The 14,603-nt window shown below is 46.5% G+C and overlaps 1 protein-coding gene across 4 annotated transcripts in view; it reads left to right on the forward strand.

Annotated features, from left to right (window-relative positions):
- Nucleotides 1-1,193: 1,193 nt before the first annotated feature.
- The window catches only part of CDKL5 (cyclin dependent kinase like 5), a 543,213-nt gene continuing 529,803 nt past the window's right edge, over nt 1,194-14,603 (forward strand). For all 4 annotated transcript variants that reach the window (XM_082245786.1, XM_082245789.1, XM_082245787.1 and 1 more), the window contains exon 1: nt 1,194-1,291. The gene's annotated coding sequence lies outside the window, so the exon portion shown is untranslated. The remainder of the gene's footprint in view (nt 1,292-14,603) is intronic.

The following is a 14,603-nucleotide window of genomic DNA, read 5'->3' on the forward strand; positions in this document are numbered from 1 at the left end:
GTAAGGATCTGTATGAGCGCTCTGTACCATGTATCAGTAAGGATCTGTATGAGCGCTGTGTTCTATGTATCAGTAAGGATCTGTATGAGCGCTCTGTTCCATGTATCAGTAAGGATCTGTATGAGCGCTCTGTTCCATGTATCAGTAAGGATCTGTATGAGCGCTGTGTTCTATGTATCAGTAAGGATCTGTATGAGCGCTCTGTTCCATGTATCAGTAAGGATCTGTATGAGCGCTCCCTTCCATGTATCAGTAAGGATCTGTATGAGCGCTCTGTTCCATGTATCAGTAAGGATCTGTATGAGCGCTCTGTTCCATGTATCAGTAAGGATCTGTATGAGCGCTCTGTACCATGTATCAGTAAGGATCTGTATGAGCGCTCTGTTCCATGTATCAGTAAGGATCTGTATGAGCGCTCCCTTCCATGTATCAGTAAGGATCTGTATGAGCGCTCTGTACCATGTATCAGTAAGGATCTGTATGAGCGCTGTGTTCTATGTATCAGTAAGGATCTGTATGAGCGCTCTGTTCCATGTATCAGTAAGGATCTGTATGAGCGCTCTGTTCCATGTATCAGTAAGGATCTGTATGAGCGCTGTGTTCTATGTATCAGTAAGGATCTGTATGAGCGCTCTGTTCCATGTATCAGTAAGGATCTGTATGAGCGCTCTGTTCCATGTATCAGTAAGGATCTGTATGAGCGCTCTGTTCCATGTATCAGTAAGGATCTGTATGAGCGCACCCTTCCATGTATCAGTAAGTAAGGATCTGTATGAGCGCGTCTACATATGTGTGAAGTAGTGATATCCTCTGCCGAGCGATGTCATACTAATCGCTGTATGAAACGGGCGTGTCACACACTAGCCACGCCCCAGCCTGTCAACCACGACCATACGCTCACGCCCCCGTGGCTCGTTGCCTGGGAGACCCGAGATTCTCCGCCTTTAAATTCTTCTTGCCTATCCCGTCCCTCTGCATTCCACACCTGCCGTATTCCCCGCCCCCGGCATTGCCCGCCTATCTACATCCTCCATTGGTCCTTCTGCCTGTCAGTGAAATGCTTTTCTTGATTCCAATGCTGTGATTGGTTGCGCTCTTTCAGGACGCCGCTTTGCAGGAAGAAGTGGGCAGGTGTTGGCGCAGAGGGGCGTGTGTGATTGGCGTGGCTAGAGCGGTGGTAGGCGTGGCTTGCCGTTTTCTCCTAGCTGGTGATATTGAGTAGATACCCGAAAGGAAAACAGCGGCAGAGGAGCAGAGGGGAGGAGAGGCGAGGAGAGCGGCACGGGCACAGGTGAGTGACAGCAATGGGCAGCGGAGGTGGGTGATGGGGGTTCATTGCCGTGATCCCCCCCTTCCTGGATGTGGGATCACCCTTACCTTTCCTATAGATCCCCCCATTCTCATCACAGCCATTACCGCCCCCTCACATCTGCAACAGGACACCTGACATTCCCCCTCCATGTTCTGTCACTGATCTATATATATCTATGGATGGATCCCCCTCTGCAGAGTCAGAGCCCACCCTGGCACAGCATGCCCTGGCCTCATCCTGTATGATCTCATCATCCATCTGGACAGATCCCTATCACTGTCTACTTTGATGATGATGATGATGGGGGTTATTCCTCCAGCAGATGCAGCTTCCCCCTCTGTACTGCTGGGTACAGTGAGTAATGCTGCCATGGCATGTGTTGCAGCCTATTGTCATCCATCCATTGGCTCCTATGGACAAACTATTTTTAACATGCTTCATCTCTGCTGGCTCCCTGTCACAGCGCTCTCTTCGTTGTGAAATACATGGACATCCCCGGCCAATCACAACCCCCGATCACCTTTCCCGCATGATCCACCAACATTTCCCACGCTCATTGTCTCATGGATTACATTTAGGACAGACATTTCTGTGGATTGCATTGTGGACCTCCACAACAGAGGCGGGCAAGTTGTGTCTAAGCAGGGTATGTCATCCAACATTTGTGCAACAAGGTGTAACCCATAGCAACCACTGAGCATGACGATCTGACTAGTTGCTATGGGTTACCGCACTTTGCTGCCTGTCATAGCGCTTTGCACTGATTAGTTCCCGAAGTCTTTATCCGCTTGACCTCCAAAAGATTTACCCCCCATTCATGACCAGGGCCACTTTTGCCAGACAATTGTGCAGTCGTGCGACGCTGTACTCAAATAGAAAAAAAAAATGTCCTTTTTTTTCCCCTTTTGGTGGTATTGGATCGTCTCTGTGTTTTTGAGTTTTTGTGCTATAAAGGTCTGACAATTTTAGAAAAAAAAAACAATATTTTTTATTTACTGCTATAAAACATATCCAATAAAAAATGAAAAAAAATCTAATTTAAGCTAATATGTATTCTGCTAGATATTTTTGGTAAAAGAAAATCCCAATAAGCTTATATTGATTGGTCTGTGCGAGAAACTTATAGCGTCTACAAACTATGGGATGTTTTTATAATTTTTTAACTAGTAATGGTGGTGATCAGCGACTTATAGTGGGACTGCAATATTGTGGCAGACATTCTGACACTGACTGACACTTTTTGAAGACCAGTGATACTAATACAGTGATCAGTACTAAAAAATATGCAGTCACTGTACTAATGACACTGGCTGGGAAGGGGTTAACATCAGGGGTGACTGTGTGCCTAGCCAGTGTTTGTGTACTGTATGGGAGGTGCTTTTACTAGGGAAAGACATGGATCCTTGCTCCTGCTTTGCAGAGACACAGGATCCATGCCTTTCCTTCGGTCAGAACGGCGATCTGCCTTGTTTACATAGACAGATTGCAGTTCTGTCTCTGTGGCTGATGATCAGTGGGTGCCTACAGACATCTAGCCTGTGTGACCCACCGATTGGCTTTTACTGTGCATAATCACAGCAGAAGCAAGCCACTGGCAGCGCACAATCGAGCCTTCTACCCCGGTAAGTGCAGGATCATGTATATATACTTCTATAGGATGGTCGGCCAGTGGTTAAAGGGTTAGTTCACCTTTCCCAAAAAACTGCCTATGCATATAATGGGTGTCTGTAGATAAAAACAAGCTGTGCAGCTTGGAACAAAGTTGAATAATGTCCTTGGTATATGCGTACGCCATTTAAATACCTTGTGAAGCCTGGCTGGAAAACTCCTAGGATGTTGCCAAGAGACACCCAGATTTTACTGTTCACCTCCTCCATCACAGGAGCTCTCCTCTCTCTCTGATCCACATCGGCTTTCTTTTCCCTGATGCTGCAGCTCTGAGCTTAGTGCTTGAGAGCTCACTCCTGTGATGGTAAAGGTGAGCAGGGATAGCCAGGAGTCCCCTAGCAACATCCTAGCAACAAGGCAGGACGCCATCTCTGGTTGTTTCCTAGTTAGGCTTTATGGGGTACGTAAATGGCCTACACTTATAACAAAGCTATTATTCAACTTATCTACATAGGCATTTTTTTTACATAGGCATTTTTTTGGTGAAGGTGAACTAACCCTTTAAAGACTTCTGAACAAATCAGTGCAAAGCGCTATGACAGGCAGCAAAGTGCGGTAACCCATAGCAACCATTCACATCCCCACGCTCAATGTTTGCTTGCTATTGGTTACATCTATTTTTTATCTGCATAGACAGTTTGTGGTAAAGATGAACTAACCCTCTAAAGCTGAACTCCAAGTAAAGGAAACATTCTCCTTTGTAGTGGGGATGTTTCCTCCATACACTGGTTAAATGCTTGTATAGATCTGGGGGGCAGGAAAAAGAGCTTATTCACTTACCTGATCCTCCCAGAGACTCCCTCCAGGATAAAAAGTCGGTCCCCCCAGTCTCTCCTACCCTCATACCCTGTGCTCCAGCAGTCACAGGTCTTCGGACCTCAATAAGTCCAATACAGAGCCCATAGCACTGTATTGGATGTGGGAAGGGCAAGGGACAGTCCACTGCTGGAGTTGGGGGGAAGTGGAGGATCAGGTTGCTTTTTCTGGCGCCCCAGATCTAAATGACCAGTTTAGATCCTGGGTCCCCTGCAGAGAAGGTTTTTTGTTTTCCCTGGAGATTAGCTTTAAAGCTGAACCCCAGCGCATACCGTCTATAAATTACACAAAAGGATTTAGCTTTGTATTTATAATACATCGTTAAATGTTAGGTTTTTGTATGGACCTGATTGTGACCTTTATCAGCTTCTTGCAGTCCCAGTACAGCATGGCTGAAGTGTGAGAGAGAGAAGCAGCACAAAGAACCATGTGATGACAAGAAGCATGCTAATAGGAGGAGAGCAGAGTGGTAGAGGGATGAACTCATTGTTGTGCTGCTTCTCCTTTCACTGTCCAGTCACAGGCTGGGGGTGAGTCGGCAAGGGGGTCTGAACGGGATCTCCAAACGTTCTAAACAAAGGGCCAATTTATTGTCCTTCAGACTTAAGTGGGGCCGGACTTTGGGCATTGGGAGCAGAAAAGGTCCCAAAGTCAGAGAGAATAAAACAAAGCCCCATCATTTGTGTCATTTGGAGGAATTGTGCCAGATTATTGGTGTCATTTGGCCCCATCATTGGTGTCATTGGGAGGAGTTGTGACAGATTATTGGTGTCATTGGGCCCCATTGTTGGTGTCATTGGGAGGAATTGTGCCAGATTATTGGTGTCATTTGGAGGAATTGTGCCAGATTATTGGTGTCATTTGGCCCCATCATTGGTGTCATTTGGAGGAATTGTGACAGATTATTGGTGTCATTGGGCCCCATTGTTGGTGTCATTGGGAGGAATTGTGCCAGATTATTGGTGTCATTGGGCCCCATTGTTGGTGTCATTTGGAGGAATTGTGACAGATTATTGGTGTCATTGGGCCCCATTGTTGGTGTCATTGGGAGGAGTTGTGCCAGATTATTGGTGTCATTGGGCCCCATTGTTGGTGTCATTGGGAGGAATTGTGCCAGATTATTGGTGTCATTGGGCCCCATTGTTGGTGTCATTTGGAGGAATTGTGCCAGATTATTGGTGTCATTTGGCCCCATCATTGGTGTCATTTGGAGGAATTGTGACAGATTATTGGTGTCATTGGGCCCCATTGTTGGTGTCATTGGGAGGAATTGTGCCAGATTATTGGTGTCATTGGGCCCCATTGTTGGTGTCATTTGGAGGAATTGTGACAGATTATTGGTGTCATTGGGCCCCATTGTTGGTGTCATTGGGAGGAGTTGTGCCAGATTATTGGTGTCATTGGGCCCCATTGTTGGTGTCATTGGGAGGAATTGTGCCAGATTATTGGTGTCATTGGGCCCCATTGTTGGTGTCATTGGGAGGAGTTGTGCCAGATTATTGGTGTCATTGGGCCCCATTGTTGGTGTCATTGGGAGGAATTGTGCCAGATTATTGGTGTCATTGGGCCCCATTGTTGGTGTCATTGGGAGGAATTGTGCCAGATTATTGGTGTCATTGGGCCCCATTGTTGGTGTCATTGGGAGGAGTTGTGCCAGATTATTGGTGTCATTTGGCCCCATTGTTGGTGTCATTTGGAGGAATTGTGACAGATTATTGGTGTCATTGGGCCCCATTGTTGGTGTCATTGGGAGGAGTTGTGCCAGATTATTGGTGTCATTGGGCCCCATTGTTGGTGTCATTGGGAGGAATTGTGCCAGATTATTGGTGTCATTGGGCCCCATTGGTGTCATTGGGAGGAGTTGTGCCAGATTATTGGTGTCATTGGGCCCCATTGTTGGTGTCATTTGGAGGAATTGTGCCCCATTTTTGTTGTCATTAGGAGGAATTCTGTCCCTTCATTGGTGTCAGTGGAGGGGGGGGGGGGGGGGGATTATGCCCTGTTGTTGGTATTAGTGGATTAAAATAGTGCCCAAACGGCCGAGTAAAAGCAAGCAAAGGGCCACATCTGGCCCCTGGGCCGCAGTTTGGAGACCACTGACTTAGACTCATAGAAAGTGAGTTAAATGTTGCGGGCTGTCACACTGAGGACATCTAGCTGCAGAAAAATGTACTGCAGGGCAATCTCTGGATTGAAGCTGGATATTGCAGCAACATTTTGTTGTTGGATCTTTAACGACCTCCCGCTGACGTGGTGCATATATGCAGCCTTATGTAATCAGTGTTCTGTGCTGAGAAGGCACACTCCCAGCACAGTCACTGGTGGGGACCTGAAAGCTCCTGATGCATACTTGTGATGTGGAGCTTTCTGATCATGTAACCCTGCGACAGTGGTCACATGACTGGAGTGCTCGCTTCCATCTCCCAGCATTTAGAAGCTCTTAAAGGGCCAGGAGGTAGCAGTGGAAAGGGGTTAATCGGGGTCTTCATTTTATCTTGTTATCTTTGGCTGGAGATTACCATCACTGCTCTGTGTTCATTCTCAAAAAATTGGAGGACACAGCTCTCTGCCCTGATATCAATACACTTAGGCTGCCCATACATGTTCAGTTTTCTTGTACAATTTTCTGTTAGATTTACCAAAAAGCATATAAGATGAGGTTGAAACTAAACAACACTTTCAATTGTATACAATTAGGCAGGCCTTTGTACTATATAGCTGAAGGTAAATTTATATATATATATATATATATATATATATATATATAATCTATATATATAAAGTATGGCCAGCCTAAGGCTATTGATATCAGGACAGAGAGTCGTGTCCTCCAATTTTTGAGAATGAGCACAGAGCAGTAATGGTGGTGGCCATAGCAACCGTTCACGTTTGAGCCAATAACCTTTTTGCTGAATACGAAACGCATTGAACACCCAGCTGCCACACATATGTGTCCATGGCGAGCCTGAGTTTCTCTGCCTAGCACACACACTCCCAGCGCGTTGACCAAGCCATCACTGACAGCTCTTGGTCATCGCTTCTGATTGGGAGCTGGTAGGATGGACTCCTAATCATGTGATTGCTGTCAGAGCCAATCACAAGATGGAGAAGGTGTGCTGCCTCCCGTGAAGAGCCTAATTTCCCTTTTGCAAGTTACAGAATTTAAGGTGAAGCCTCATTGGTTGATATAGATAATAGTCCTCTTCATTATCGGTTGCAGTTTTCATCATTCATTGTTAATGTAATGTTTTGGTTTTATGATAATTCTAGCACTGCTGGTTTTTTATGTATTTCTCTGCATTCAGTGGTCTTTGTGTGGGCAGGCAATATATAGCGGTGACATCAGCCATGCTATATAGAAACCTACACATGTGTCTTCTCCTCTCATCCAGTATAATTAATGGAAGTGAAAACTGTCTAACATCAATCAATACAACAAGTGTTATTTCTGCCGTCACACACAATTGGCTAACAAGGCTGCCAAAATAGCTTTGTTCATTTCACTTGTATGGGAGACGGTGGAGATCAGATTTATTGATCTATTATTTGTTTCTGATTAGGACATTACTGAACATATGAGATTCCATTTATAGCTACACTGGCACCCCTTCCATTCATTTTGGAAACAATTGCAGATAGAACGGCGCTGTAAAGGGCATCTAGTACAGGGATGGCAGACTGTATTCATACCACCTTCTTCTCACCTGCTGGAATAAATAGCCCTTCGTTTAGTTTGTGTGATCTTTCCTCTGGTCGTGGCATCGTTTTCATTTCTGATATTTTGAACTATTTGCCTTGGCTTTGGATTGCATGCCTGCAAATATTATCCCTTGGGAGGTTAGGAAATAATCATTTCGCTTCCAGTGCTGAAACTGCGTGTCGCTGGTAATCAGTTTTTTTTTTTTTTTTTTATTATTCATTCATTGGAATAGCTGGCATTTTATGGTCGGATGTTTTAGCTGAGCTTACATGGAAAATGGAAATCCTATTTAGAAAAAAAAAAAAAAAAGGTTCGGAGGGCTGACCAAAAATGAGGAGCCAGGTAGCCAATATGTCTTAGCCCCTATTTATGAGTGAGCATAGCATACGCATTTTGCTTTTTTGGTGCTCTTTTGTGCATTTTTTTACCCGTTTTAGGAGTAAGGTGCTGTACAGGAGCCTCTTTTGGGCAGAATCCAGCATTTTTGGTCTATAATGGGAGTGCTTATAAAACACATTTTTTTTTTTTTAACCACTTTACAACCGGAGGATTTTGCTGTCTTCCGTCCAGGCCACTTTTTGCGATTCGGCGCTGTGCGACTTCAACTGACAATTGCGCGGTCGTGCGACGCCGTACCCAAACTAAATTTACGTCCTTTTTCTCCCACAAACAGAGCTTTCTTTTGGTGGTATTTGATCACCTGTGCGATTTTTACTTTTTGCGCTATAAACAAAAAAAGAGCGTTTATTTTGAAAAAATAACAATATTTTTCACATTTTTTTATATGAAATTCCCCCCAAAAAAGATGTAAAAACCAATTTTTTTAAAAGTTTTTTGCCAATTTGTTTTATGCTACATATGTTTGGTAAAAAAAATCGCAATAAGCGTATTTTGATTGGTTTGCGCAAAAGTTATTGCGTTTACTAACAAAGGGAAAGATTTCTGTCATTTTTGGTGTTTTTTTTTTAACGCGTAATGGCGGCGATCTGCGATTTTTTTTGCGGGACTGCGACATTGCGGCGGACAGACCGGACCCCTGACTGACATTTTTGACACTTTTGGGGGTACCAGTGACATTACTGCAGTAATCAGTGCTATATATATGCACTGTTACTGTAAAAATGACACTGGCAGGGAAGGGGTTAATTTTATTGGAGAGGGAGGGGTTAATGTATGCCTGGTGCTTACTGACGTGTAGGGGGGGAGGTGACTATGTGATTCATGGACAGATCGGATGTCCAGCTATGCTGAACAGTCCGATCTGTCACTCCCTGTCACTATGGAGATCCGCCCGCTGTGTTTACACACAGCGGGCGGATCTCCAGACTCGATCCCCGACGATCGGGTAAGAGCAGCGGCGATCGCCGCTGCTCCTCCCCTGGCCCGACTCCCGCTGTGAATGAAAACAGCGGGAGCGAGCCTCCGGCGGCGCGCAAGCGCCGCCCAGAAGGGGAGGAGTCCAGTCACGTTAATACTACGTGACTGGACGGGAACGAGCCACTCTGCCGCAGTAGTATTCCCGTAAGCGGTAGTAAAGTGGTTAATCACGGGTTTGTATTGAAGTCAGTGGGGTTCAAAATTTCCCATTCTGCTTCAAAAGTAGTGTATTTTCTGGCATATAAGACTACTTTTGAACCTCAAAAAAATCCCCCAAAAATTGGGGGTCGTCTTATACGCCGAGTATAATATCTCCAAGGTAACCTAAGTATAAGTATTACCGGTAGATGAAAATTAGGGGGGTCGTCTAATACGCCCAGTCATCTTATACGCCGGAAAATACGGTAGCTCATGTACCTTTTCGAGCTTCAGGCATTGAACTACAGGTGTCTGGATGCTCAAATGTGAACAGGGGCAATTTAAAAGCACGGTAATTGGCTTGTCAAGTGTTATTGAGCTTTGGGGGGCATAACGTGTAAAGCCTCGTACACACGCATCGAAATTTGGCAGGGAATTTTCGCTCGACGACCGATCTGCTAATTTTCGGCTTGTTAGTATGATGCTTCCGACAACCGACTCCGACTTTTCGGCCGAAAAAAATCTGGTGTGTAGGCTATAAAATTTTTGTCCTCCGTCAAAACGATTTTCGTGCAGTCAGTACAGATTTCGACAGGGAAAAATCTTATGAGCAAGTCTGGGCATGCTCAGAGAAGAAAGAACACAAAGAAAGCAAACCAACACATGACATCACTTCTGAAGTCGAATTTTGTCGGTCGACAAAAGTCCAGTGCAGTCTAGGCACATTCCAACCAACAAAACACCACTCTGGACAAAAGACGGACGACCGGTCGGCGGAAAATCGCTGCGTGTGTACTAGGCTTTAGGCTTTATTTAGACAGGCACTGGCACCCATCCTGCATGCCATCCAGCCTACACCCCCCTCCCCTCACCTTACAAACACAGAGAGAGCCTGCAAATTCCATGCAGGTAGTGACTTGCCCAGGACTCAAACCAAGGTGCCCCAGACTGTGTGCAAACAGTCTTTAGAGGTGAATGCACATACAGTGGCTGCACAGATGTCAAAATTTGACAGCTGTGCAGAAGTTGCTGCATGGCCCATAACACAGACAGTGTGTGTTTAGAGCCATGCAGCCGCTCTGCATGGCTGTCAAATTCTGACATGTGGCTGCGTCTGTGCAGCAGCTGCATCTGCAACCACTTCTATGGGTTGCCTGCGCACTGCTCAGTGTGGATGCAGATGCAAAAACAAAGGCAGCCTGCGTGCACAATGGATTCCAGCTCCCATCTCAATGAATCCTAAATCTTAAGCCCCGTACACACGTACCGATCATCGGTGAACGATCGGCCGTCTTTTGGCCAGGGCTGTCGGTGTCTGTTAAAAAGTGCAAAAGACTGCACAAGAATTTTGTCTGCCGACTACAGCCGACTGCAGAAGTGATGTCATGTAATGGTTAACTTTCCCTGTGTTTTTCCTTTTCTGAGCATGCCCAGTCTTGCAAATCTGCTGTCTGTCGGCCGAAATCTGTACTGACTGGCGAACAATCGGCCGCTCTGGTGTCGGCATACAAAAATTTTAATGCTTGCATGACAGATTCTTTTCGGCCGAATGTGCGCTGTCGGAGGCATCATACAAAGGGTCCTTTCACACGGCCGCTCCGTGTGTCCGCAAATCATCCCATCCGTTTGCGGATGATTTGTGGACATAATGTAAGTGAATGGCACTGCGGGTGTCAGCGGAATACCATCCGCTGACACCCGATTTTCCTCCTTTCAGTTCTGTTCCGTTTTTACAAATGGAACAGAACCCCATTTTTTCTTCCGTGTAAAAAACGGAAAGGAAGGAAAATCGGATGTCAGCGGTGTCATCCGCTGACATCCGCAGTGCCATATACTTACATTATGTCCGCATATCATCCGCAAACGGATGGGATGATATGCGGGCACACGGAGCAGATGACAGAAATGTCATCCGCTCCGTGGAAAAAAAAAAAAAAGTCCCGCAGCGGAGCTTTCACACGGAGCGGCCGTGTGAAAGGACCCTAACAAGCCTACAATCGGCAGATCGGTCGTCGGCCGAAGCTTTTCGGCCGACGATCGGTACGTGTGTACGGGGCTTTAGTGATTAGCACATGTTGCCGCACTGGGGTCCTTGGTTTGAATACCACCAGGACACTACTTGCATGGATTTTATATGATTTTCCAGTACTTGTGGGAATTTCCTTTGGGTACTCTGGTTTCATCCCACAATCCGAAGACATGCTGGTAGGTTAATTGGCTCCTGTCTTATGCCTCGTATACACGCAACGATTATCGGCCGACCGATCGTCTGACTTTTGTCCAGAGTGGTGTTTTGTTGGTTGGAATGTGCCTAGACTGCACACAAATTTTCTCGGCCAACAAAAATCTACTTCAGAAGTGATGTCATGTGCTGGTTTACTTTCCGTGTGTTTTTTCTTCTCTGAGCATGCCCAGTCTTGCTCATCAGATTTTTTTCTGCCGAAATCTGTACTGACTGATGGAAAATCGGCCGTTGTGTTGACGGCCAACAAAAATTTTATAGCCTGCACACCAGATTTTTTTTGGCCGAAAAGTCGGAGTCGGTTGTCGGAAGCATCATACTAACAAGCCGAAAATTGGCCGATCGGACGTTGGCCGAAAATTCACGGCCAATAATCGATGCGTGTGTACGGGGCATTAGGCTGGGTTCACACTATTTGTGGAGCGGTTCACAGCAGGGGGTCCGGTGTATCCCTGTTCACCATTTCAGGGGTAAATCAGATCCAAATTTTTGCCTGAATTCAGACCTGAAACAGAGCCAGAGATGCACAGGACTATATATCAAGCGTTTTTGACCCAGGTGCTATACAGCACTCTGTGTCCTACGTATCTGGTGAGCAAACTACATCTCCATCTTTCACTTGATGATTTTTATTTCTATTACAAGGAATGTAAACATTCCTTGTAATAGAAAAAGGCACAACAGGACCTCTTTTTTGTGAGATCTGGGGTCAAAAAGTCCTCAGATCTCACAAGTACACTAAAAAATGAAGAAAAAAAAAGGGACCTTTAAACCGGTTGCTAGGCAACGACGTTTGCCGTCGCTCCGGTCCTCCAAGACCATAGAGTCGAGTGAGGGCAAGCTTGCCCTCACTCGACATCCTGTCTGTGAGGATCCGGGACCGGATCGTTTTCCCCGCTGTCGGCGGGTCCGGTAAGCGGGGAAAAGGACCGGGACGCGGCGGGAGGGGGGGGGGCACCCCTTCCGCCATCCCGGAAGGGTGATCCCACGGCGAATCCGCCGCTAAGACCACCCTTATCGGAAAGCCAACCGCCCACAGTTTAAAAAGATACCGGGGTTATGGCAGCTATCTGCTGCCATAACACCGGTATTTAGGTTTAAACTTAGGACGTAAATATACAATGGGCGGTTGGTAAGTGGTTAATTTTCTGACTTATGCCTCGTACACACGGTCAGATAATCGTACGACATATCGTTCGAGTAAAGTAGCATGCTACAAAATGTCGAATGCAACCATGTGTACTAACCATATGATTTCTGTCGTACGATTGTGTGAAAGCAACCAGAATGCGTAGCCACGTCTTGGAAAGTGATGTCACATATAATAACCTGGCTTATAGTTATTTCGCTATTTCCGATCATGCGCGGTGTTTGTCGAACGATTTTTAGCGGACGCATAGTGTACTAATTACACGATTGTCGTTCGCTGGGCTATCGTACGACAGAAGTTTTCCTGTTTGTCCCTTCGGATTTTGTTGGACGAACTGTTGTGATCGGCTGTTGAAAGCTGTGTACTAACGATCAGATTATCGTGCAACCAGGTGGAAAGCGAGTTTTTTCGTACGATTATCTGACCGTGTGTACGAGGCATAAAGCTCCACTTTAATGATCAGGAGCCTATTTGCAGCTGAAACTGCCACATTGTATTTTCTACAACTCTGGGGGTGCCTACACAGTTTACATGGTTGACATTAAGCATTCACCCCCTGCTACCACAGTGGCTGCCAGGGGGTGATTGTGGGGTTTACAATGAAAGGTGCTGTTTAAAAATTATTATAATTATTTGTTGACTATTGCAATGACAGCAACTTCCTTTTAGACTTTATGTCTACATTTATGCTTCCATTTTTGAGGCTTTTCTATAGGTATTTGTCAAAGAACATGACCCATAGCAGTACCTGTTGGCACCTAGATTGGTCCGACCAGCTTTTGATTTCATGTGCACATTCCTTTGCTCATGTTTTAGTTATGAGTATACTAGTCTTAAACCTCCTCCGTTTGATTGCTGTTCTGCAATGTTTGCTAGGAAAAAAATGTTTGCCTGAACTTTGGAATCCATCCATTTTCAAATACACGGGCTACACATCTGCATTCCTCTTTTTAATGCTTTTTTTATATGGCATAGTGCAGCCTTTCTCAACCTTTACCCCAGAGGATCCTTTGAGAAAAAAAATGTCAGGTTTCAGGGAACCTATGCTAAAATGAATTATTTGGAGGGTAGAGGATGCCTCTTTTATTAGTGGTCAGTGGGAAGGAATCCCCACTTACAACATTGGTCAGAATGTCACCCTTAAGCCTCGTATACACCACTGACCGCTCAGGTCAGGGCCACTGTACTAACAATGGGATGTTAGTACAGCGATCTCCCTTGCTATGCTATTGTGTTCTGACAGGGGGCACCCCCCCCTCCCCCCGCACACCAAAACACTCCGGTCAGCTGAGAACGCTGAATAGAAGCCTGTTGGCAGACCTTTTTCGGCCATGACCCTTCGACGGCCAGCTTCTGTCAGACTGGATGCCGTACAAATGGGCCATGTCAGCTGGTTTCTATTGAACTGTTTGATGCCACCCAACATTCGGCCCGACATCCCAAGTGTCCCACAAGTCGCGGGAGACTCCCGCTTTCCGCCCTGAGCTCACGGACACCCACGAGCTCAGGGCAATATCCCGGCTGTGTGTGTGAGTCAGATGACTCATCGATGCAGGCAGAAGAGTGTGTCAGCAAGCCTGCACGGAGCCGAAGTAGATCCGGCTCACAGGCGGAGTGATATGAGTCATGCACTCCGCCTGTGGGAGGAGCTGCAGAGAGCAAGCAGAGGCTTTGCTCTCTACTACAGCCACATCTTATACTCCAGGAGGCATTTTGGCGCGCGCGGGACCAATCATCGTGACACTCCACTCTGTGACAGACACAGTGACCTAACCTGAGAGCAGCACCAGAGAGCCAGCGCCAGTATCAGCACCAGTGACCAGGCCAGTACCAGCACCAGTGACCAGCACCAGTGACCAGGCCAGTACCAGTACCAGTGACCAGGCCAGTATCAGCACCAGTGACCAGGCCAGTACCAGCACCAGTGACCAGGCCAGTACCAGCACCAGTGACCAGGCCAGTGCCAGTATCAGCACCAGTGACCAGGCCAGTATCGGCACCAGTGACCAGGCCAGTGCCAGTACCAGCACCAGTGACCAGGCCAGTACCAGCACCAGTGACCAGGCCAGTACCAGCACCAGTGACCAGGCCAGTACCAGCACCAGTGACCAGGCCAGTACCAGCACCAGTGACCAGGCCAGCACCAGTGACCAGGCCAGTTCCAGCACCAGTGACCAGGCCAGTTCCAGCACCAGTGACC

Source organism: Pelophylax lessonae (assembly GCF_965119305.1).
Source record: "Pelophylax lessonae genome assembly, chromosome: 2".
Taxonomy (NCBI): Eukaryota; Metazoa; Chordata; class Amphibia; order Anura; family Ranidae; genus Pelophylax; species Pelophylax lessonae.